Raw genomic sequence first — 23,497 nt, forward strand, 5'->3', positions numbered from 1 at the left:
CCTGTCTTTAATCATCACAGTTGGAAATTACCTTACTTAGCATTTTTAGTTTCTGTTTGCTCAGAGACATTTTACGAGTCAAAGCCAACAGCCTGTGTACAGTGTAGCAAGCCAAACCTGAATTTTGCGCCTGAGAATGGGATTTGTCACAGCTCCAAGCACTTTTTAATGGGAGCTTTTGGTTTAAGTAAATGTGATGGAAATTCCATCATTTCAGTATTCCTTCTTTCTAATAACTTATTAAGAGCTGCTTTCAATTTACGTTTTTGCCGAATATTTCCCTTCCTTTCTCCCATGGGCAGTCTTTAAACACAGGGCAGATGTCTGATATGGAAGCATTAGGGGTCCAGCATCCTGCAGGGAGACACTCTGGAGCTGTTAAGAGGTGGAGGTTTTTGCATATTACAGAAGGGATCAGGGTGACTTGAAAAGATTTGTTTTGGTTATGAGGGGATCATTTGAACTCATCTCTCTCTCCTCTGCTACTACTATTGCTTCTTCATCCCATAACGAATTTGGGCTAAATGCTGTAGATTCTATTATTTTTCCTGCATGGTGTACCTTGCTTTCCTAGATGGATGTTTGTGTTCATATTATCTGCAAGAAAAGTTACTGTTGACATTGATTATTTAAATGTTGATCATTAGCTTTCAAATTTCCAGACAAATCTGTGTGGAAAACTCACAGGTTGCTTTTTCAAGCTGTGGTCATATTTAAACGGTACTATTTTTAACCACCAGAGCCAGAAACTCTTGCTTTAAAGTAGAAAATGTAGAGTTAGCTACATTTGAATCTAGTAGGTGATATAGATACTAGGAATAAATAGGAGGACCCTTACTGTAGTGGAATGCAAAGTAAGACAGTTATTGTCTGAGAATACTCAGTGATAAAATAATCTCTGAAATATATGCCCCAATACTAAGTCTCAGAGAGAATGCCAATAGCATCTGCCACTGGAACTGGAGGGTAAGACTGCTATGTAGGAGGAATGTGTAATAAAGATATGCCATAGTATAGCAGTTGCAAGATGTTGCAGCCTCATCAACCAGCTCTAGGTACTGGGTGTAGGAGGCCAAACCAGCATTTGGTGTGATTCAAATGATGTACTTAAAAAGGCCTGGGGTTTGGGAGTGCTGTGATGCTGCGAGCTGAGCTCATGCCAGCGCCTGAGGTTGGGACACTGGGGCTGCTTTTCCCTTGCATGGCTGGAATGAAACTTACAGCAGCAGACAGCTGCTCATCAATGGATAATTTAATGTTGTATCTTACCTATTGTTTTTGAAAGCCATAGGTAGATCAGAAAACTCATGGCTTTATTTTTTCTTAGACCTGGAATGTACATGCCTTAAATAATTTAGGTTTCGGGAACTGGAATTCCTTGTTTAGCTGCACTTGCAAATCTAATGAGGAAGCACAAACCTGTCTTTCTTAACTGTTTATGCTGCATCATGTTGTACTTTCTATGCTTGACTTAATGAAGATAATTAACTTTGGACCAACAAAAATTACTTTTGCTTTGCTTTATTTGGTAAAGGAAGGACGCTGCTCATTGTGGAATGCTGGATTAGGCTATTGGATGTCATTGTACCTAGTATTTGTCTTTCTCTTTGTGGAATTATATTAAAAAGCATAATAGAAGCTTTATTTATAAACATAAAGTGTGGTGTTATGAAGACGCTGTTAGAAGAATTACAATCCAAACTTGAAATTTAGTGAGATGGACGCAGCCGCTTTCACTGTAAAGTGGAGTTTGAATTATCTTGTTGCAATAGAAGTAAATGAAGTTAATGTTATAGTAGAAACTTGGTAGCTAAGTGCTCCTGAGCGACATCAATTTATTTAGGGGAGTAAAAGTACACTGAATTTATATAGGCTACGGAAACGTGGATAAAAATCCAGTGTTCCATACATAAAATAAAGTTCAGAAGTGATTTTGTTGGGATTTCACTGTCCAAGACAGAACTGAGCTGTAATTTCACTTATTAAGTCTTGCTTATTCAACACTGTTAGTGGGATAGCTGTGTTGGATGGTAATATGTGTAAATATGTTGGTTTAATTTAATAGTTCTAGGGGAAGGCAACAGGAAGGCAACACAATAGTCTGGATAAGCAACAGCACTGCAAACATGCTACAGACAATAGTCAATCTGTCAGCTGTGAAGAGCTGACTTCCAGGCTCCAATTGAAGTTGCACAGACGTCTCTCTAAGGGTGGGAGCTCAACGATCAAAAGGGCACCAACAGGATAGATAACAATCAAAAGAGGGATTATTTTTTTTAATATGACATTTCAAACTGATTAAAATTCCTTCTATTTAGGGAAAAGTGTATTTGAGTGCATTTAAATTCCACATTTTCTGTTATCAATGATTAAGATAGTCTGTTCTGAATATACTTTAAAATAAAATCCCACTACGTGCTTGCCATTAAAATTTTAGCAAATGAGGTGCTGAATTGAAACTAACACTAATGAAATGGCAACCTAGCTTTTGACAGTAAGTGGGGTTTTTAAATTATAGTGTAGATACGACTGTTTTGATTGTTCCACACTCTTTCTCAGCTTAGAATGAAAGATAAAAAAGCAAAAAATTTTCATGTTTAAATAATAGCCTAGGAAGCTGAGGGGATAAGATGCCTTAGCTCTAGAGGCGTTAAGCATTTACTTTTTCTTTAAAGTACCTAAATAAAATAAGATTGTGTAACTTCTGTCCACATGCAATCTGAGATTAGTATGAAAGTGAAATTCTATTTTAGAAAACATGCCGTGTCACATTCATCATTTTCTGAAAAATAGTCTGGATTATTTAGTATGGTAATCTTAGGCAACTAAGATCACTAAAACAGAAACACAGATTTTATAAGTACTCAGGAAAATGAGGGGGGAAAAAGGGGGTTTAAACATGAAGAAAATGTTTTTGGACATCTGGGTGCCTACAACTGTCACGAGGGGGGAAGCAATAATCTCTATAAGGGAAATGAGAGTTGAAGGGAATTGAAGTATCTGATTACATGTATATTTATGGTATCTCCCTTATTAACAAAGCTAGAAGCAAAAGCTTATGTATGAGGTTATAATATATTGTGTTAAAGTACAATTCAGCTTGTTCCCATATGCTCAGCAGAATTCTGTCTCTCCTCTTTTCTGAATGCTGCACTTCCAATGGCCAACACTGTTTTTGATGAGTGCTGGTATAATTGATGGTGGAACCCATGCATAGAAACAAAGAAAAAGGGAACTTTTGCAGAATCAAATAATTATTTGGAAATAGCTGTAGAAGGTTAAATAAAAGCTTTATGATACTAGTTGAACGATGAGTGACACTGTGCTCTATTATTACTTCATCTTTGATATCTAAAAATAAGAACTATCCGTGCAAGCATGCATGAGAATTAGGATAGTAAGTGTCATTTGTCCATTTTACAGATGAGGAATTGGAGCAGACAGATGAATTCATTTGCATGAAGTTGCCCTGAAAGTTGGAGGACTTGACGATTAATCCTGGTGGTCTGTCTAGACTGATGGCTGGTAACAGTAGTAAGAAAAGTTAAAAAGTGCCTGCACCTTGAGAAGTCCCAGCAACTTCCTCGAGGTTTAGGTGAGGGTGATGGGTTTTCATGTCTGGCTATGTAAGAATAGTATTTTTCTGTATGGATTAGATATAAATAGGATATAAATAGATAGATGTGGGTAGATAGAAATAGGAAGGATAACAGTATAGAAACTGCCATGTTTCTGTTCAAATTTGCTTTTTGAATAGGAACTTTTAGTATTTGTATCTTCCATTTCATTATGCTCTCTTCCCCATATCATGTTATTTGCCTGTCTTGAGTTGAAGTGATGCAGATACTGATTTAAAGGTCTCTTGTCCTGCGGCACATTTCCTTAGTAAAGAGGATCACTGAGCAGGGTAAGAGGACAATTGATTTTGATTAGGGAAGAGGATAGTGGTAAGTTTGATTTGTCCCAATTGCATTTTGAGTGTGTTTTGTTTGTTGATGATACAAACTAAGTGGTTACCAGTTTTTTGCCCTGTTACATTGGTTGGTTTCCTCTGGCAGAAATAGAACAGTTCTTGTTCTGTATCTGGTTCTGAACATGATGCTGAGAATGGTCAAGCTGTCCTTTACCAATGGGCAGACTGGCATTGTGGTTTTAGAGTAAAAGAGGAAAGTTGTGGCACGACAGCTGTTTGGATTCGTGGATGAGAGGTGTGTCAGAGAGGCACATCCTACTATGGCCACGCCACGGCCGCCTCTTAAAAAGAGCTGTGAGAAGGGGAAAGGATTTGAAGTGTGTTGCTAAAATCCACCAGGTGAGTGGTTTGCTTGCCCAAATTATTTACATAATCGGCACCCTGGGATAGCTCTTTCCGGGGAGGAGGGCTGCAGGCGTCCGAGGCCAGGGCGCGGCTGAAGGGTCTCTTGGCAGTGCCAAGAGGTGGCGGAGAGGCGCTGCAAGGCGTGCCCAGCCGGCGAAGGTGGGTGTTACCCGAGCGCGGCCGTCGCCGCTGCCGCCCTTCCCCGCGGGGGCTGCGGCCGCAGCGGCCCCTTTAAGGCGCGACCTGCCAGGATCAGGTGCGCGGCCGGAGCGGTGACGTCATGGGGGCGGGACCGCGGCTCCCGCTCGCGCTGCCCGCGCCGCGGGACGGGGCGGCGGCGGCTGCGCACGTGCGCGGGGCGGCGGAGAGCGCGCGGGGCCGCGCGGGCCGGGGGCGGCTGGAGCCGGGATGCTAAAGCCGGGAGCCCGGACACGGCGGGAAGGCGTCTCAGTGCGGGGCCGCTGCAGCAGGTGTCGGCTTGTTTGGTGTGGGGCAGCCTGCCGTATAAGCACATGAAAGGTTTTCTCCTTCAGCAGGCTAGACGGGAAAAATGGGCTGTGTGCGGGGTGTTTAATTGTTTGTAAACTTAATTGTTAGCTTTTTTTTTTTTTATACAGCATCCATCATGTTGTATGTTTCATTTGTATTTACTTGTTTAAACTGTTGCTTAGATAGTAAGTGAGCACCAGATACTGCCTTAGTTGATTGTGTTTTCCATGGTGATGAATGGTGCTGTGTACCTACTGACCTTGATAGAAAGTGCTCCGCGAAATTTAACTCTTTGTACTTGGGTAAATAAGGCAATTCCAAACCCTCAGGTTTGGAGTAGAGAAGGGATATCAGATGTCTTAGAGTTGCTCTTCCTCCCTTGCCAATGGAAGATTATATGCCCCCTGTATGGAAAAGAGACTACACATTTTGCCAGTTAGGTGGGAATGTGTAAGCCCACGTGGAATTTACACTGCCTAAAGATTTGTATGCACAGGAATTGTGTTTGATGGTTCTGATAAAGAAAGGCAAAGGGTTGCTTGTGGCTTTGGTTGGGGCTTTTGGTTTTGTATTTTTTGTGGGTTGGTTGGGATTTTTTTTTCTTTTTTGGGTGAGAGGAGACATTGAAACCTTTCTTTGAACAGTCGTTTAATCTTCATGGTAAATAGACTTCTGTATTTGCAGTTCTAATTTCTGGCTAATATGTTCACTTTTCACCGGGTAAGTCAAAATTGGCAGAAATAGTGAAAAAATTCCCTGCTCAGGGGAATCATCATGTGAAGGTAAGGTTGGTGGGAGGGCCTCTAAATTTCTGAGTAGCAGAAGGATGTGACCAAGTAAAACATGGCTTTAGCGGCCTTGATTCTTTAGACTAGAGAAAAGTCACTTTGGCATTCTTATGTTAAAAATGTAGGCTATGACTTCTCTTTGAAGCCCTGATTTGGAAATGCCCATCTCTACCACATCTAACTTTTTGCATTAGATTCCAAAGTAGATTTAGTCTGTTCTAATCTGCAGAGCAGGGTTCTGGAGTAAGCCTTTGTTTAAATAAAAAAAAAAAAAAACAAAAACTTGTATGTATGTATATGTTAAGAGATGTCCTATTTTGGGTTTGAATGCGTACCTCTGAATCCATTATTCTGCAGGTTTCTTTTTTTCTATAGCCTTGATAGCATTTCAGTCTAATTAGTATGCAGTAGATGATGTTTTTGCTCTCTAAATTTAGCTGCTGATGTTCATATACTGCTTGGTATTCTGTATTGCTCTTTGTAATGGGCATCCTGCATAGATAGATCAGCCCCAATGGCCTTTGTCCTGGAAAATGCATCATCCCAGTTGACGTATTAGCAGTGGGCTTTTTAATGGGATGAAGCATGTTAATCTAGCATGCTTTAAGACCAATGGAGTCTTCAGGTGTACTAATGTGTACTTGTTCTTTGTGTGTGCCTCATGCCTCAGGGAGAGAAACAGTGCATGTCACATTATGCTAGTGTTTAGTTACTACTCTTTTTCCATTTTTTTACTCCCATATTTATGCAGAGAGCATGGGTGTTCTGACAGAAGCAGGTTTGTAGTCCAATGGGATGTTCCAGCATTAGGACACCAGGCTAAGGTGAGCAGATAGGTAATCCAGGGCATAGTAGGATTAGTCCACAGGGTGAAATCTGGTAAATTACTTTTCTACCTGAAAATCCCTTTAACTTTTAAGTATATTTTTTCATTACAGCACCTATTACTGTGATAGATGTGACTTTCCATAAATTTTTGGCAAGTGGCTTACTGTTTCCTCTGGGAGTCATCAGCTATTTCTTACCCTCCTTGTTCATATTTTAGCATCTTAAGCCAGTTTAATTGCCATGGCTGTGAAAATAAAAAATAGCCATCATAACATGTGATTGTGTATACTGTTGAAAAAGTCACTGAATTGTAAGCATCTGCAACAGCTTTTGTAGGTGTGTGAAGTTTTGAGAAATAATGGCTGTTCTAATGAAATTATTAGGAAATTTTTCAAGGTGAAAAGAAAGCTGACTTAAGAATTGCTGTTACTCCTCCTCTTCTTTCTAATGGCAGATTTTCATAGAGGACTTGGTTTTATGAATTGCAAATAAAAGTTTGTTTTAAAATAACTGATTCCCCCATAGTGATTGGGATGATTCCCAGAATCATGTGTGGCACTGACTTTTGTTTTCAGCTCTTTGGTATTGTGGCATGGATTTAAATGCTCTTGGGAGTTCTATGCTATATGTGCATCCTGACTGCATGTCAGTCTGCCAAGGTGCAGTTGTAGGACAAAAATAAGACAGAACAGAAAATAATTAATGCAGGATGTGAAGTTGTGTAAGGGAAAATGTCAGGAGTCTCATTACTTTCTCTATGGCTTTGTGATCTTGTTTTTTCTGTTAAATTAAGTGATACAAAAGTAAAGTAATGCAGCCAAGCTTACTTTCATTTGGGTTTCACAATGATGCAAGTTAGTTTCCAAAGTGAATCTTACACCTTCAACCTGTCCTCTCCTTTTTTATATCAGGTAAGAGGCTGAAAAGCATTGGTTTTATTTGATGCAGGCAGGTGAAACAAACTTGCATAATTTTCTTTCTCAAGGCTTCTTGCAAGCCTTTTGTCAAGGACCACAGCATTGCTAAGATTCAAGGTTTACAGGTTGTGTGCTGTAATTTAGGGTCACAAAATTATGTAAGTTCTTGATGACTGTAGGAAGAGTGGATACAGATTTATCACTCCAGTTATGCTGGTTCTGTGCCATATGTGTGCTTTATGTAGGAAAAGTTGTTTTTTGATTCCTAACTTAGTTGAACTACAAATTAATTCCCAAATATCCTGAGAGCATATTTAAAACACAGGAAATTCCTTTTTCTACAGGAAAGTGATTTTGTACCATACCTCTTAAGGCATGAACCTCTGTGTGTGTGTGTGTGTGTGTGTGTGTCCCATCTGCTGAGGTGATGGGAGACTTGTTTTTGGCTTTGGACCCAGCATGGCATCACAGTCATTCAAAGAATGTGCTCATGCTTTGACCAAGAAATTTAATTTAGTGCTTTGTTTGATTAACAGGCATCTATAACCTGGTGTCTTGTAGTCAAGAAGACCTTTTGCCATCTCTTTTTGATAGGATATTTATAAAACATTCTTTTGGCTTTGGTCCACTTACTGAGGTGGAAGTTACAAAAAGCAGGATGGATTAAATGCAGTGCACTGTATTTGGCAGTCACTGGGAGTAAGTATGCAATAGAATTGCTTTTCTTGTTTTTGTGGTGGCTTTAGGAGGGAGTAGAAACAAGAAGTGCAGTTATTTGTGGTATTTGTGGTTTTACATCTGTGGTATTTTCAGTCTTGCTTGTCTTTGGTAACTTTTAAACCCTGGCTTTTGTAGTCTCCCAGACTTCCCAGTGCTACAGGTAAAACTAGTTTGAATCACTCTTTAGAGTTCCTAGAAGTAGAAAGTCAAATTGCTAGCAGGATATGTTCATAGTAATGTGCTTATTAACACTTTGTTTTTTCTCACAGTATTTTTTTTTTTTTTGGTTTTTTGTATCATCTGCCAAAAGAAAGACTGGTTTCAATGAGGAGCACGCTGCCTCATAGCACATGTACATAAGAACTAAGACAGCTTTTATCAATTAAGTGGAAAATATTGAGTGTACATACCAACTTTTTACTCTTAAAGTTATAAATGAGCCAGATTTGTTTGTCAAATATAAGGTTTGGAATGGAATTATGACAATAGTACTCTTGATAGTGAGGACTGGACTTTACCTATGAAGGAATGCTTTCCACTTCGTCGCTCCTAAGCTTGTATTTTAAGCTAGTTTAGATTTTGTTCAAACAGATGTAGTCTAAACTTATTTAACCAGTACTAGCACCCTAAGTCACTCCACACAAAAAATGCTTGTGGGGGCTATCTAGCGAATACTGAGGAACAGATCTGACTTGAAACTACCCTGGCCTGTCTTTCCACCTGGCAGCTGTTTACCCTGACCAGGTTGTTATGTTGCCATGTTGAAGGGTTGCACAAGGACGAGAATGAGCATTGGGAGGCTGAAGGACAGTGGGGGCGTAAAAACTCTGACCTCATGTTAGTCAATGTCTGAGTAGTCTTGAAATGTGTTTCTGATTCTCTTTTGGTAGCTACCAAAACAGCACTATGCTTGGTTTGGTTATTCTTTTATATGAGAAAAGGCAAAAAAAGATTTTTGCTCATCTTGTAATTTACAAGCTACTTGAATAGCTCTGGATTGCCTGCTTTAATAAAAAAGTAACTTGGATGGTAAGAGAAAACAGAATGGATTTTTATTAGTTTTTTTTATATGGGTCCATTTGATTCTAAGGCGATGTCGATGAAGGAAAATCAAGATTTCACTGTGCCTCCCTACTCCCCAGACTTTATTTAAACAGTTGTCTTGCCATGTGGAAAAGGTCAGCTGAGTACAGCATATGTATTTGCCCAGCATGTTTGAACATGTTGCCCTAAAGTTTGTTAGACTGTTACTAGATTTTTTTTTTTTAATTGTCTTTTTTTCTATCCTCTTGAAAATTGCACTGCTGATGTGGGAGCTTCTCTTTCTTAACCCATCTTCTTCACCCTCCTCAGACCCCTAAAAAGAAGTTGTTGATGGTCACTGCTTTCTACCCACAAAATTAACTTTTTGACCTCAAAGGTTTTCAATGAAGAGGGCAAACACCTGTTTTCAGACTTCTTAAAAGTCCAGGGGATGCATTCTCCAAGTTAAAAACTAGTGTTCTAGAAGAATGTACTTACTTAAGAGAAAGTAGCTAGAAAAGATTAACCAGGAGGTTTAATTTGCATCAGTTGTTTTGAACTCATCTTTGTTGAAGTGCAGTTTATCTGTGGCTGCTTAAGGACAGGACAGGGCAGTTGGCTGGGTCTTGACTGGGTGCTCCTGCTCTCTCCTTGTTCAGCTCTTGGCTGAAGTGGCTCCTGCAAGTGGCTCACAGCTCAGTGCAGTGCTTGGAAGCAGTGGGAGCGTGAGGCTAGGGAAAGTAAACAGACTGACACAGTCTGCTGTTTTCCTCAGTTAAATGAAACTGCATTTTCGGTCTGTGTTCCCGATTGCTGCACAGCCGTCTGACTGCAGATGGAGGGGCAGCTTTGTTATCTGCGTGAGAGGATCTAAATTCAGGCCACTGTCAAGAAGTGACCAGGCCTGCTTTTCTGCATTTGAGTGAGAAAGTTAATGAAAAAATAAAATTTCCATTGGTAGAGTTGTTTTTTGCCAACTTGCCACCCTATTATGCGTCATTTTGCAAACTTACCTGTGTTAGCATAAGGGGAGCGGAAGGGGCACATGATGGTGAACAGATCCACCCCGGTAGCAGCTGTCAGATTGGCACAGCTGTATCATAAAACATGTTGTAAGTTACCTGTGCTAGAAATGAGTGCATCTACTAGTACATCTACATGGTGTCTTGACTTTGTTGGCAAAGCTCATAAAGAAGCTGCTGTAACTACTGTTTCTCTGCTCCTGTACCTCACTGTAGCTTGCTGGTCTGTGTTATGCCAGTTACAAGTTCATATTTCAGGACTGCTCTGTATTCTGAATAACTGAAATTATAAATTCATACTTTTATTTTCTGGTTATTTTTAACCCAGATTATTTTTATGAGGCAGTTTGTAATGTGGTCCTACACTGGCTGCCACCTGCAGAACAGAGCATCAGATGAGAACAGTAAGAACTGATCTGTGAAAGGTGAGCAGGAACTTTCTGCGACCAGTTTCTTTGTTGGCAGTCCAGAAACTCCATCTTTACCATGTAGCATTTATTCCTGACGAACTTCTCCATGTAGACAAACTTACAGTATTTAAACTGTGCTAAGTGTGCTGACATTTACAGCTCTGTGAGTGGGAGTGCTGTGGTGGAAAATTATACGAAGGTGAAGGGAAGGGCTAGCATAGCCTTTGCTAGGTAGGAAGCTAAAAGATCTGCAACAGCAGAAGGAAGCCAAAATCATATGACTCTGCAGACATTGGGAAAAGAACTGTTTTCAGTCTTAAGAGAATGGTTGTTTCAGCTCTGTCATCTATACTTTGTTTCTTCATTTTTTTTTAACTTATGCTTTTGTCATTTTCCTTGGCAATATCTCTTTATCTTGACAGCCATGAAGGTATGCTGTAGGCATGCATGCTTCTAATAGATGGGGTTATTTGCAAATACATTTGCTTCAAATTGCTGATGTTTGAACCAAAGCAGAAAAGCAAGGAAGGCAGAGAGAGAGAGAGAGATTTCGGGCTTGTCTCTGTTGCTTTCGTTTGCCTGGTTTTCCTGCCTCATTTCTGTCTGAGGTAGCTATGTGGATGGCTGTATAATTGCTAGCATTGCTGTCCCAGTTGCCCTAGGGGCTGCAGTACTTGACCAGAACAGTTTGAGGGTTGCTGTGCTGTCCTAATTTAGATGAGATGTTAGAAGAGTTGAAATGCTCCCCCCCCCTTTCCTGTTCTGTGCAGAAATGTGGTAATTGCTCTGAATTCTTTCTTAGTTTAGTGGCAGTGAGTCAGATTCTTAGCTGGTATGTTTGGCAAAGCTCTCTTTTGTGAGTGCAGCAGTGCTGTTGTTCTTCAGCTGGGGACCTGTCCCCCTGCTTCTGTTCAAGGCGTGGAGCCCTGCTTGCTGTTTGAACTGTCTGACCCTCATCATCGCAGAGTGAGCTCTAATTTTCTGTCTAATGCAGAGGGATTTGCTTTAGTAGTAAAACACTTACTTGTCCTTTGCTGCTGTATGATTCTAAAAAGTTTTAATTTTAGGTGTGATGGAAGCAGAACTGATCTTGCTTTCAAGAGAGCATTTAGAAGTAATTTTCATGCTTTCTTCATGCACTGAAGTGTTGAAGAACTGGTTATTGTTTAGACAGGTAACTGATAGTCTCCACTATCCATGTGCTGAGGGACTGTTCAAAATGATGTCAAAGCAGGTGTTTGAAAATGTCCACAATTTGATCCATATTTCTAGTAGTTACTCAAGTATGTGTGGTTACCTGAAGCATTTTATCAAAAAGCTGACAAAGAGTTCTAAAATTATGGAAACTGAGGCTGAAGCAAATAGGAATTTGTAAAAATCACTACTACAGAAGTCTTGATGTTACTGATTTAGATACTCCCGCCCTTTTGTGAGCATTGGTCAGCATCACCTCAGCAAGGAAGTCAGTGGAGTCATGGGAGATGTTTGTGGATTTTGTGTCTGATGAGGAAAGGCAAATGCTTTGTCCTTTGGAAGGAGGAGGACTAAAGGAGTACAGAGACTGGTGTTTTCTCTGCAAGGGTCCATACCAACCTTGAGTCATTGGGCTGTGGAAATAATGCCACTTGAACAAATGGACTTGCTAACTCTTGGTAAAATTTTGCAGGTGTTTGAGAGTAAACATGCAGATCCAAGTAGTAATGTGGAAGGCTTGGTCACTTTTTGTGTATGCTAAAAATGAGGATTGACATATTGCTTTTGCCTGGAAAACGTCTGTGTTGGTGTTGCAAATTGTGTTTTTAAGTGATTTGCTTCCTTGATACAAGCTGTTTTGAGGAAGGAGTGCTACGGAGTTAACATGCTGTTTTAACCACACACAGCTGTGGAGGAGGTTTTGAACCCAGCATGATTACTGAACATTGGACTGGTTTTTGTTCACAATTATGGCACTGTCAGTGCACTTTAGAAAATTACTTTATTTGAAATTTGCACACACTAAATCTTTTTTAAAAAGCTGTGTAGAAGCATCACGAGGTAAAACTGCTTAGAGTATTGCACCTTTGCTGTATTTTTTCCTTTCTTGTTCTTCTATTTTTGTCTCTCCAAAAGTCTATCATTATGGAAAGACATAGTTAAAACTTGGCTTAGCCTCTTCTATCCTGCAAGACTAAATTGTTCTTAAGGCAAACCAGTTTAATTGTATTCCAAATGCTTCCTTTTTGCATTGTTTGTTTCTATTAGGTAAATGGTCCCGGTGGGGATAGTACCTTCAACTCCTTGTATGCTCCAAAGCGTTATTATATTTCAATCTGATTCTGTTAGAGTTATATTGTGCTGGGGCAGCAAGACAATGGCGTGCATCAGTTTGGGGTTTTTTATTTTGTAACATAACCAAAATTTTCTTTAAAGCTATTTTGGTCTTGGATATACAGTAAGTCTCCCTGTCTCTGCTCTAAACATGACCGTGTTAGAAGAACAAATTGATGCTGAATGCAGATGGCACCCGTGTCCTGGAGCTGTACTGTAAGAGTGTCTGGGAATAATCATGTAGTAATGCTACTGCTGAGCTTATGGGAGGTTTTGGGGGTAGGAAGCCGTTTTTCTGAACAAACTTCTTTTTTCCGTGATCTGTATCACTGGCTTTGAACCACAGGGGATGGTTCCAGGAATTGTCCTGCAATAATTGTTCTTTGAAAAACTGCTTTTAAGTTTGCATTGCAACTGCAGGGCTGTAAGCTGAGGGACCAAAGCTGAAGCCATCTTTTGAGTCCTTTCCATTTTTTTCTGTTAAATGGTGACATGTTGCTCCTGGTTGTCAATTTGTCCTACGAGAAAACAATCCTTGATGTTTAACTGCGGAGTCTGCAGGAACCTCTCCAGTTCACTTGTCACACTGAGGGGAGCCCTGCCTTGCAAAGGCAGGCTGCTGCTGTAAAATGAAGTCATCCCTTGCAGCCCTGTCTCCCACTTCTCTGCCCCTAGGCTGGTCTCTTTTATAAAAGGGTTTGGAAAACTTTTCCTCCTTCTTGCCTGGCCCTGTGTCCAAGGGGAGTTGTCGGTAAGCAGGGCAGGGCTTCTGGTCTTATCTTTGTTGTCAGAGCTGCCTGCCTGGTAGGTGGCAGTGGGGGCAATGCTTTTCAAATGAGACTTTCCTGTGCTTAGGGAGGCCCTTGTTTTTTTTGTTTTAACAGCTTCCTATTGTTTGAAACAGCAGGTTATCCCCTCCCATGCTATTCTAGCTCTTTCCTCCTCCCTTAAATAATTTTTCTGTGCAAGTATTACTCAGAGCAGTTAATCTCACGGTGAGTCCTCAGTTTTCCCAACTTGCTCTGATCTCCAGCTTCTGTTGTGATACCAGTGTGAAGTTCACACAAAAAATAGAAAGTAGTTTCTGAAGGTAGGTCTTTCTGATTTTTAATTCAGCATCACCACCACTGTGACGTGACTTTTTTGATTGAATTCAAATTGTCATAGGAGTTCTCTCCAACATATGATACTGAAAGATAGAAAATACTGCTTTTCAATGTTTTCTGGCTTTTGTTTCTACGATACAAAGAAAGAGTATTGCTTCAGTTCATTATTCATATGTTCATCATCATTTTCAATGTTCCAGTCCTGCTGACTAATGGTATTTCATATGTTTACATTTTATTTACCTATATTTATTTACAAATTTTATTTGTTCTACCTCTGTGAAAGGCACTCTCTAAGCCATAAGCTGCCTCTGGCCCACCATACCATAACTTTTTGTATCTGATAGTATTCATGATAAATTTGAAGATAAAGCCAGTCAGAATCTCTTATCATCATATCAACTGTTACAGCTGAAAGGGATGTTGGCAGTTCATTTCCCATCCTACTTACTTTACATTGTAAGAATTACCTAGTCAGAAGCACTCCAGACTGCTTTTTTGATAAGTTAGTTGTGTTTTTCCTTCCCTCTCCTTGTTGAATTCTGTGTAAGAAAGTTGATAATTAAATGAGGTACTAAACCTATGCAGAACTTTTCTATTATTTTAATGTGCTGATTTATAAAAGTCAACTTGCTTTAGCTGGTTTCCTGATCCCCTGCTTTCTATCAAGTGTCTTGTTTCCAAAATTAGTAATAATTTTGTGATTGTTTGAAGTCTGTCACTACTGTTTCATACTTCTCGCTGGTTCAGGTTAGCAAAAAGTACATATTTGTTTAAATTTCTAGATTTGAAAGAAAAAGAAACCAAAACCCTCATATTATTTTGATGTATTTGGTGACATTAAGCAGAAATTTTAATTCCATAAAATGGTAAGTCCAGTTCTAGACTTGGTCATCAGAGAGGGTGAAGGAGGGGGAAATAATCTATATATCAGTTCCAGCACTTGTCATTCAGTATAATAAACATTCTGCCTGTTCTAATGCATTCCAAATTTTTTTGAAGGAATAACTTCTTAGGCAGCATAAGAGACCAGAATTACAAAGACATTGATTATCATCTTCAGAGGCAGGATTCATCTGATCCATACCTGGAAGAAGAAGTCCCACTCTCCTTGCCCTAACTATAACTTCTTGATAAGCTGATTCAGGTCACTAACCTAGTAGGAAATAAAGCAAGTCCTCTCCTCCCCTCTTGCCATCTCTCCAAAAGTGCTAATTTTGTGAGCTGAATTTGCTTCTGTGAGCCGAAGTGTGAACTGCCTTCCTCAGAGCACTGGTGTGGAAGAAGTGCCTTCTTCACACTACTCTGGTGGCCCTAAGATCTTGGCTTCATTTGGTTATTTCATAAGGTTCCTCTCAGAGGTAGGTTGTCTGTCTGAGATGATACATCCTCTTTCTAGAACACTGTATTTCGTGGGAGTTCGAGAAGCCGTAGGCTTTTTTATTACTATTATTGTAACTGACAGTTCAGAAACCTCTTGGGTTTTTTTGAGGGAGAAGTGTTGCAGTGGACATACAGGAGTTTGTTTTTCTGAAGTTGTTAATTTATAGTGTAGTTATGTCTGTAGGTTATGACAGTGGTCTCAGAGTTTTAGGTGTCTTAAAAACACAAACAGGATGATTCTAGGTTAAAGAGTCTCTGTTCAAGGCCTGAGAAACATGACAAACAGCCTGAGGAGTGAAGGAAGCAGACTGTGGTGGCTGTCAGGATGAACAATGGTTTTGGCACACCTGCTGCGTTGCTGCTGTGCTTCTCCGTGCTTGGCAGGAAAGGAGTGATTTGGAGGATAACCAGATAGTTTTGTAGATATTTTTGGTATGTTTCCATCTTCTCTGAGGGAGAGAAAACAGAAGCACTTGCTTTATAATGTAACTAATGGCTGGTTGAAGACTGGCACCATCAACTTTTGGGGCAGGATTTAACAATGCACGTAGAAATGTGAAAGTCAGTATTATTCTAGACTCCGGGGCCTTTAGAAGGGAGCACAGGGAGACTGATGTACCATGGGAAGGGGGAATAGTTGGATATAGTCGAAGTGATGTGTTAGAGAAATTTTTGCTCATACTGCCCCTCTGAATAGCTATAAACATAATCAAAAAGCAAAATTAAGAGAGCTGAAACAAATGCACTTGGCAGATGTTTTTTCAGTATGACAGTTTTTTAACTCTACCATGTTCCAACTGATGTTATTCAGTTGATGCTTCTCCTAGAAGTTGACACAGATATAAGATGTGAGACCAGATTACAAAGAATCCTATATCACAGCCATGTCATTTCATCCATTTTCTAGTTGTGTCTATTTAGGTTCTGATGTTAATAGTCTTTTTAATTGATGTCTAATGCCATACATATTTATACAAACTTTCTCTGAAGCATCTCATGTACTTGATTTCACAAGAGGATATTGCTGTCCTGAATTGTTGACTACCTGGGTCACCAGAGTATATTGGAATTGGAGAACTTAGGTGTACTGGGAAAAAATGAGAATGCTAAAAAGCTGGAAAAACTCCTTTTTAGTCTAGCAAAGAAAATGCATCTAATACTGTACTTTTTGTCTCAAGCTTGGTGTTTAACTTCAAATGGAGTGACTTCAGTTCTGACTGACGAGAAATGTAAGATTTTTTCAGATCATCCACTTGCTTGCATGTGTGCACGCACACATGTGCGTGATTTATTTTATTTTCTTAATCACATAGGAAGGATGCACAGACTCTTAATCTGGATAAAAAATTCTTATTTTTTCCTGTTTCCCTTACAGGTGTGTGTATAAGGAAGTGTGACTTGCTGTAATGCTGGTTAAGCAATGGATAATAATTATAGTAACAGTGTGTCTGAACGCTTTCATCTAGTATTGAAGGAAAATTTTGTAAATGGTTTCTCAAAAAAGCATTTATCGTGGTGTAATGACATGACTGAAAATACCATTGTGATGTGGGTAACCCTTCTTGATAAGGATAGCTGTTACAGATGTTGCTTTCTCAGATGTCAGGTGATTGTTCTTGAAGCCTGGTTATTCTGAGGGGAGAGGACTTTTAAACACGACAGTGTTTCATTTTGTCCTTTTATTGCCTTGCTGGTGTTCTGGATCTGAAATATTTTCTGCACCAAGTTGCTAACACAACAGTTGCATCTCTTCAGCAGCTTCTTGTGTTGCCAGCATATTGTCTAGGGAATTCTGGGGGAAACAAGTTCTATTGTACAGCGTTACAATGCTTGTAGACATGAGCCTGGAGCAATATCAGCTGGTCTTGCACTAACAGGATTTGGCAAGAGAAGGTGTGGGCAACATGTGACTGCTGTGCAACTGGAAGGTGAAAATTCTGTCCTGTGACCAGCTCTAGGGGATCCTGGTGTGGGGGGTGGTGACTGTGTAACCTGTACTGGAGCCTGTAGGAAGAAGCAAGCCTTAGAGATCATTTTGGATTGCCATGGCAGGATATGGAGACCTCCACAGTTTTTGAGGTGGATGTGCCTAACCCCTCTGCTGTGGTGAGTTCCCAAAAGACTGAAAGGATTTGAACATCAAAAAAGCCAAATTTTATTTCAATAATAACGGAAATGTTACTTTTTTTAAAAGAGAAAATTAAAAAAAAATCTTGGGAAGACAAAATGGAAATAGGCTTGTGTGCAACTTTCCTGTTACCAACTATGTCTTGCCTTCCCAGCTTGTCAGTCACTGGGTGGTCCCAAATATCTTACTGGAAATTTTGTGCTATTGAAGAGCAGCCAAACCACATAAATCCCTGGAGCTTTCATCTTTGATCACCCTTAGTATCTCCCCAAGAGGGCAGGATGGGACTGTACCCCTGCCCCCAGGGGTGCTACATGGCACAGCCACACTCTTAAAGAATTACACCCATAATTAGAAGCCAGAAACCAAATGCTTACATAAATGCTATCATCCTGAGACCCAGTTGCTTTCCTCTTCCCTACTGTGTGTGGTGGAGTGGAAAAACCCCTAAAGCCGCTGTTGTCTCTTGCCTGAGACCTTTCCCAAAGCTTCTCTGTGCTGCAGTGCTGTTCCCTAAGGCACTTTGCTTAAGGGGTGACACACATCATTGTAGGCTGGGCATTCTTCTCTACGGGGGAAGAAAAAAGATGAACACAGAATATAAGATACAAGTTCAGGAAGCTGTGCTTCCTAAATTTCATGTGTGCTGTGCTGGACTAAGCCAGAAGCTGTGTAATCCCTTGTGCTTAACCGTACAGGACTCCTGGGAGTCACTGTTTAAAGGGTATGTGAGTTGTATTTAGTTTCACAAGTGATTTGAGCCAGTGTGAGATCAGATTTGGGAAAGTAACAGCAGTAGCTGCTTGCTTTTCTGTAGAGCTCAGACCTACAGCAGCATTGAAAAAGTTGAATTACTGCTGAAAGGAATTAAACTGAGTCTCTGAAGTAAACTTTTTTTTAAATTTTTTTTTTCTTTGTTACATTACAGGCTGAAATCCTGTTGTTGAGCTAGACTGCAGTTTTCTCTAGCTACTCTTTCAGTGTTGAACTTAGTGGCTTTAACATTTGTTAATTGTCAAAATTTGTTGGCTGGGTACTTTGCAGTCCTGTTAGGACAGGCCTTCTTTTTGTGTATGAAGGCATGTGTACATATCCTTAAATTTGCTCCTTGTCATTCTGTTTTAAAATAACAACAGCAACAAGTTTCATTAAGGGTGTTTTCCTTTCCACATGTACTAGTTGGTTAAATGTATTGGAACTTTCCTGGGGACCTTCAGAATTCTGTTTTAATTTTATCTTTAACAGGTTTCTTCAGTTGCTAAGAGAAGAACTCTTGTGACCGACCTCTTCATGATCTTCTGCCAGTGAACAACCCACAAATAATGTGGGAAGGCCCCTTTCAGGGTATATACCTCCTCTTGAGTGCTTCCTGGGGCTTGGGTTTTTTTCTGGCCAGGGGCTGTTTTGGTTTTTTGGGAGAGGAAAGAGGGTTTGTGGTTTTTGTTTAGTTGAGTTTGTGGTTTTTTGGTGGGTTTTTTTTGTAGGGAGCTTCTGGTGCCACTCAGTTGGGTCATTTTATTGCCAGGCAGAGGAAAAAAAATAATCAAAGCTGTTGACATCATTCTTCTTTTTCTTACCCCAACACCCAACTGGTCTGTTCAGCTTGTATTATACCGCATTTGCACAGCTTCTGCTTCTGTGACCCATTAGGACAGAGCCTGCTTGTGCTTAACAAGAGTCTCTTTCATGCTTTGTGGATCTCTCCAGGCCACAGCGGGACACAAAATAATCCCTTTTGCATTTGGTAGTTTCACAGTACTTTTCTGGTGAAGATAAAATAACCTTTCTGAATGAAAACAATAACATCATCTCCATAAGCCTGGTTTTGATACAAAGAAATTGTGTCATTGTTTCTGCATCTTATAAAATGAACAGCAGTTTGTTTGGGTTTTTTTTTTCCTTAGCAGATTACTTACAGATTTTAATCTTTTAAAATCATGGGAAGAGTGTTATAAGTTTTTTAAATCAATATGGAATTAGTTTCTTATAGTAGCATCTATTAAGACTTAGAGAACCAGTTTTTTTGAATTGTAAAATAAAAATTTGAATTCAGAGTTTGAATTCAGTGAGGCCAAAGTTTTGTGAAAGTTCATATGCAATCTCATGGCTTCACCTTATTATTAGTTCTAACATAAAAGATCTGTATTTCAGAAAACTTACTTATACAACAATCTGCTTTGCACACATGAAGCTTTCATTTTTGTATGCTGTGCGTATTCTCTAATGTTTTAATTTCTGAAATGTTTGACAAGTATAATGTATACGACAAAGAAAATATCCTTTGCCTATTTGAACCATCTACTCCAACTTTCACATTGTGAAATTGGTTAAACTTGGATTTAAGGCTTTTTTTACAATCTTTCAGAAGACGTTTTATACCGGAAGAATTCAAGCAATTTACCTATTTGTAAGGGGCTTCTCAGTGAAAGTAAAATTTCAGGTAATGGAGACAACTGCACATCCTATTATACAAGGGTTCCTTTCCTGTGTTTGTAGGAACCATTTCATGATTTTGCCTGTGTTTGATGTTTAGTTGTGAGTTCAGGATTGTTGTGCATTAAGTTGTTATTACCCTCTCTTTTTAAAACACACAGAGACCTGCAAAATGGCTCTTTACTTCACAAGGTCCTTTGGTGGAATGAGTCTGCAGCTGGGGACAGGCACAGTATGTCTATGGCTGTCGGCTCAGCCAGCAATGGACCAGTTGGCCAGGTCTAGTCTTGGGGTGCGGGAGCCACAGGGAAGCCATGGCAGCATATTACAAACGCTTTGTTTGCTAGTTTGGGTTGTAAAGGCTTGAGGTATGGTCATGTCTGTGTGCTTCATGTTTAGAAAAGGACAGGACCCAGCTTATGAGCTTGCAGAGACAATCTTTTCCTCTGATTTCCCTAAATGCATCCATCAGATGTTTCTTCTGCTGATCTCCTACTTGTATAGTTCTACTACCCCTGCTTGTCTGTTCCAGGTTGTTGGTGAGGTGTATGGTGTCATGGCATGTTTCCCCCAACCTGTTTGTTTTACTCTTCCATATGCTATTAACTGCCGTTGGATCTGGGATGTTCTGATTAAGTAAGCTTTTTCTCGTGGTGTGTGCAAGTGTTTTTCCTACTCAAGTTCTGAAATCTTCAATGGGTTTCACGGCAAATGCTTCTCTGTACAGAGCCAAATGAAGCACAAATGAGGTTCCCTGTTCTTATTAGTTATACTTATTCCTCTAAAACTACATACTAATGATCTTAAACTCAGCTTATGCACGTGTGTGCACACTCGTGATTCTGCTGAAATGTTATTTATAGCTATACGGCACAGATGATTGCTTAAAAAAAAGAGGAATAATCAGCATGTTGTGGATGCTGGGAGCATTTGCTTTATATTTTTATGTGAAATATGAATTTATATCATGTTCTGCAGTGCAGCAGCGCTCCTTCTGCTTGTCAGTTTTAGCAAAACGGGAAAAAAATGATGTAAGCATTTAACACTGGGACCCAGCAAAGGCACCATAAACTGTTCCTCACTCTGCCTTTACTCTCTATGTGAGTTCCTCTGTACTGCTTTAATTTTGCACCTTGATGTGTTATTAGTCTGTCGAGAACGTGAGAGTTATAATCTGCCTTGATACGTGGTAATGATGGTATAGATAAAACACAAAGTACAATTAACTAATACTTTAATCTAGAACTATTATTTTAGTACCAAATACTGTCCTGAGCAAAGAGAAAAGAGGGAGGGAATAAGTGCTTTTATGTTACTAACAAATATATTATTTGGCCCCAGTTGTTGATCACAAGGGAGGCTGGGAATTGTCTGCCCACCCTCTGTGGATGTTTTCACTAGCCAGTGTTATCAAAAAGTCTGTTGTGTGTGTGTGTTGAGGAAACTGATTTCTGCCCTGGGTGTCATCTTTCCCCTTGAGCACTACCTGGACAGAACAGTGCATTGCAGGATTTGACTTTGAGATTCTTAACACATCAACAGAAAGACCTATTTTTCCACCCAAATGCTGTCCATCTGTTTGGTCAAAGTCTGTTGTTACTCTGTGTGTTTCTGCCTTTGCTTAATCTTCATTGATTTCTTTTGATATCGAAAGTACTAATGGTGCTGGACTTCTGCTCATTTGCCCATTTTCCTGCAAAATTTATTTCTTGTGTACCTATGGTTGTTATTCTGTATGGATGTGTGTATTTCCACACTCAAACATATCTGAAATTGTTGGTTTTATAGAGAGTTTAATGAAACAGAGGGGTTTGTGGTGCTGTAATGTGAACAGCGTATGATTTGGGAGTTGATTGCTACCGACTTCTGTTTTAAGCAAGGAAAGGGGTGTGAAGATTGACAGGAGAACTCACAGTTATAACAAGGTAGCAGTTACTGAAGAGGAAAAATTTTTGTGTTCAGCAGTGAAAATCTGCAAGGTCAGGAAAAGAATGGCAGTAGGATTTTATGATTTAGAAAGTTATCAGTCATTAAGCCATATGTTGTTGAATACTGCTGACTACTTCTGAAAGCTTCTAGGGCTCTTAAGTCATTGTTGGGCTAGAATTCACAAGCCAGAGTACAAATCTCTTGGTTTTTTTGGATCAGTGGTGTTATTGGAAGAAGATGAGATTGTTTGTTAATAAGGTGCCATTGGCAGTAGCTTATGGCTATAAAATACAGAATTTTGCAATCAAAATGTTTGTATCTGGAGACTGAATCAAATACTGAATTCATATTGAAGCTCCATGTCTCGGTTTTGGAGACAAAACTTCAGGAGGAAACACTCCGGGATGAGTGTCTCTTCCGAAGGGAAAAGGGCCTCCCCTTTTCCTCCACCAGTAAGACAAGTGGGTTACAGCAAGTGAAAGTGGAAAAAACCATTTATTAACGCCAAACAAAGCAGGGTAGGACAGGGGTAAAAAAAAAGCTCAAAATACAACAAATTCCCAGAGAGGGAACAGACACTCGGGCTCGGACCAGCTGGGGCCACCCCGTGGGCCTGACCAGGGCCACCTGCAGGCTCCTTGGACCACCAAGGAGGGAAGGGAAAAAGAACAACAAAAACTAACAGAACCTTTTTCCAGCTAGCCAGAACACAAACCAAAAAAACAGCACAGCACTCCCGGTGCACTCCTGCCCGAGCCCTGCTGGGACCCCCTGAGCCATTGGGCTGAACCGTTCAACTGCCCCCTCGGGTCCGTGGCTGCGGTCCCCGGGTCCATCTTAAGGGCACAGCATCCTTGGGCATTGAGCGGATGGTTAAGGAATAAAGCAGCTTCATAACGTCATCCCAGGACACTCCACTTTGGAAAGTCAAGGTAAAAATTCAGAAAGGGAATGACTGGTAGCAGGAGGCTGGCTGAGCTTTCTCTGGAGTCAAACCAGAACCGTCCATTTCACCATATGGTTGACAGCTGCCTATTTGTCATGTTTTTCTGTGTTACACAGGATTGATTAGTGATTGATTAACTGCTTTTGAGCAATTGCATAACATTTGAAGCTGCTGTGTTTTTCCTATTTATCCAAACTCCACAAGTTCCATGTAGAATGGGATGGAAAGCTGGTTTCACCCTACCCTTCTTCCTTGAGAAATGTCCAGCACCAACCTAGGGTAAGGTAGGGTGTTTTTTAAATATAGGCTTGGGAGAATAAACTTAGATTTCATGTAGACAGGAACAGAAAACTTGAGGATAACTTTGGAAAACGTGAGTTGAAATGCAGGCTTTTATGATCATGTACAGCAGTCTTAGAGTTGAAGAACTGTGAAGAGTAAATGTGAAGGGATTGCAGATGGTTTTGAAGGGGTTTGAATAGGTCTGGGCAGACTTTCTTAATTTTATATCTATTCCTTGCCTTTTCAACTGTCAAGAGAAAAGTTGCTGAGATAACAGGGCTGTGTAATATAAAGGTGGCTGCCGCTTCCAAAGGATTTTGGAAGTAGGACCAGTGGGTTTGTCTGCCTCCATTCCTTGTAACCTCCACAGCAAATGCATTTGCTGAGAGTACCGTGATGCATGAGATCAGTGGTTATTAATACAACGGTTTTTTTCTATCAGTAGAACCTTTATCTGGGGAGCAAAAT

The 23,497-nt window shown here is 40.1% G+C and overlaps 1 protein-coding gene across 5 annotated transcripts in view; it reads left to right on the forward strand.

Moving 5' to 3' along the window:
• The window catches only part of USP54 (ubiquitin specific peptidase 54), a 96,361-nt gene that overhangs the window by 17,701 nt on the left and 55,163 nt on the right, over positions 1–23,497 (forward strand). Inside the window, exon 1 of one of the 5 annotated variants that reach the window (XM_069019390.1) lies at positions 4,662–4,788. The exons of 1 other annotated variant lie outside the window; for it this stretch is intronic. The gene's annotated coding sequence lies outside the window, so the exon portion shown is untranslated. Of the gene's footprint in view, positions 1–4,661; positions 4,789–18,762; positions 18,784–23,497 lie in introns of those variants that run through there. 3 more of the 5 variants (XM_069019389.1, XM_069019386.1, XM_069019388.1) reach the window with 3 other exon arrangements.

This window comes from Aphelocoma coerulescens, chromosome 6, assembly GCF_041296385.1.
Source record: "Aphelocoma coerulescens isolate FSJ_1873_10779 chromosome 6, UR_Acoe_1.0, whole genome shotgun sequence".
Classification (NCBI taxonomy): Eukaryota; Metazoa; Chordata; class Aves; order Passeriformes; family Corvidae; genus Aphelocoma; species Aphelocoma coerulescens.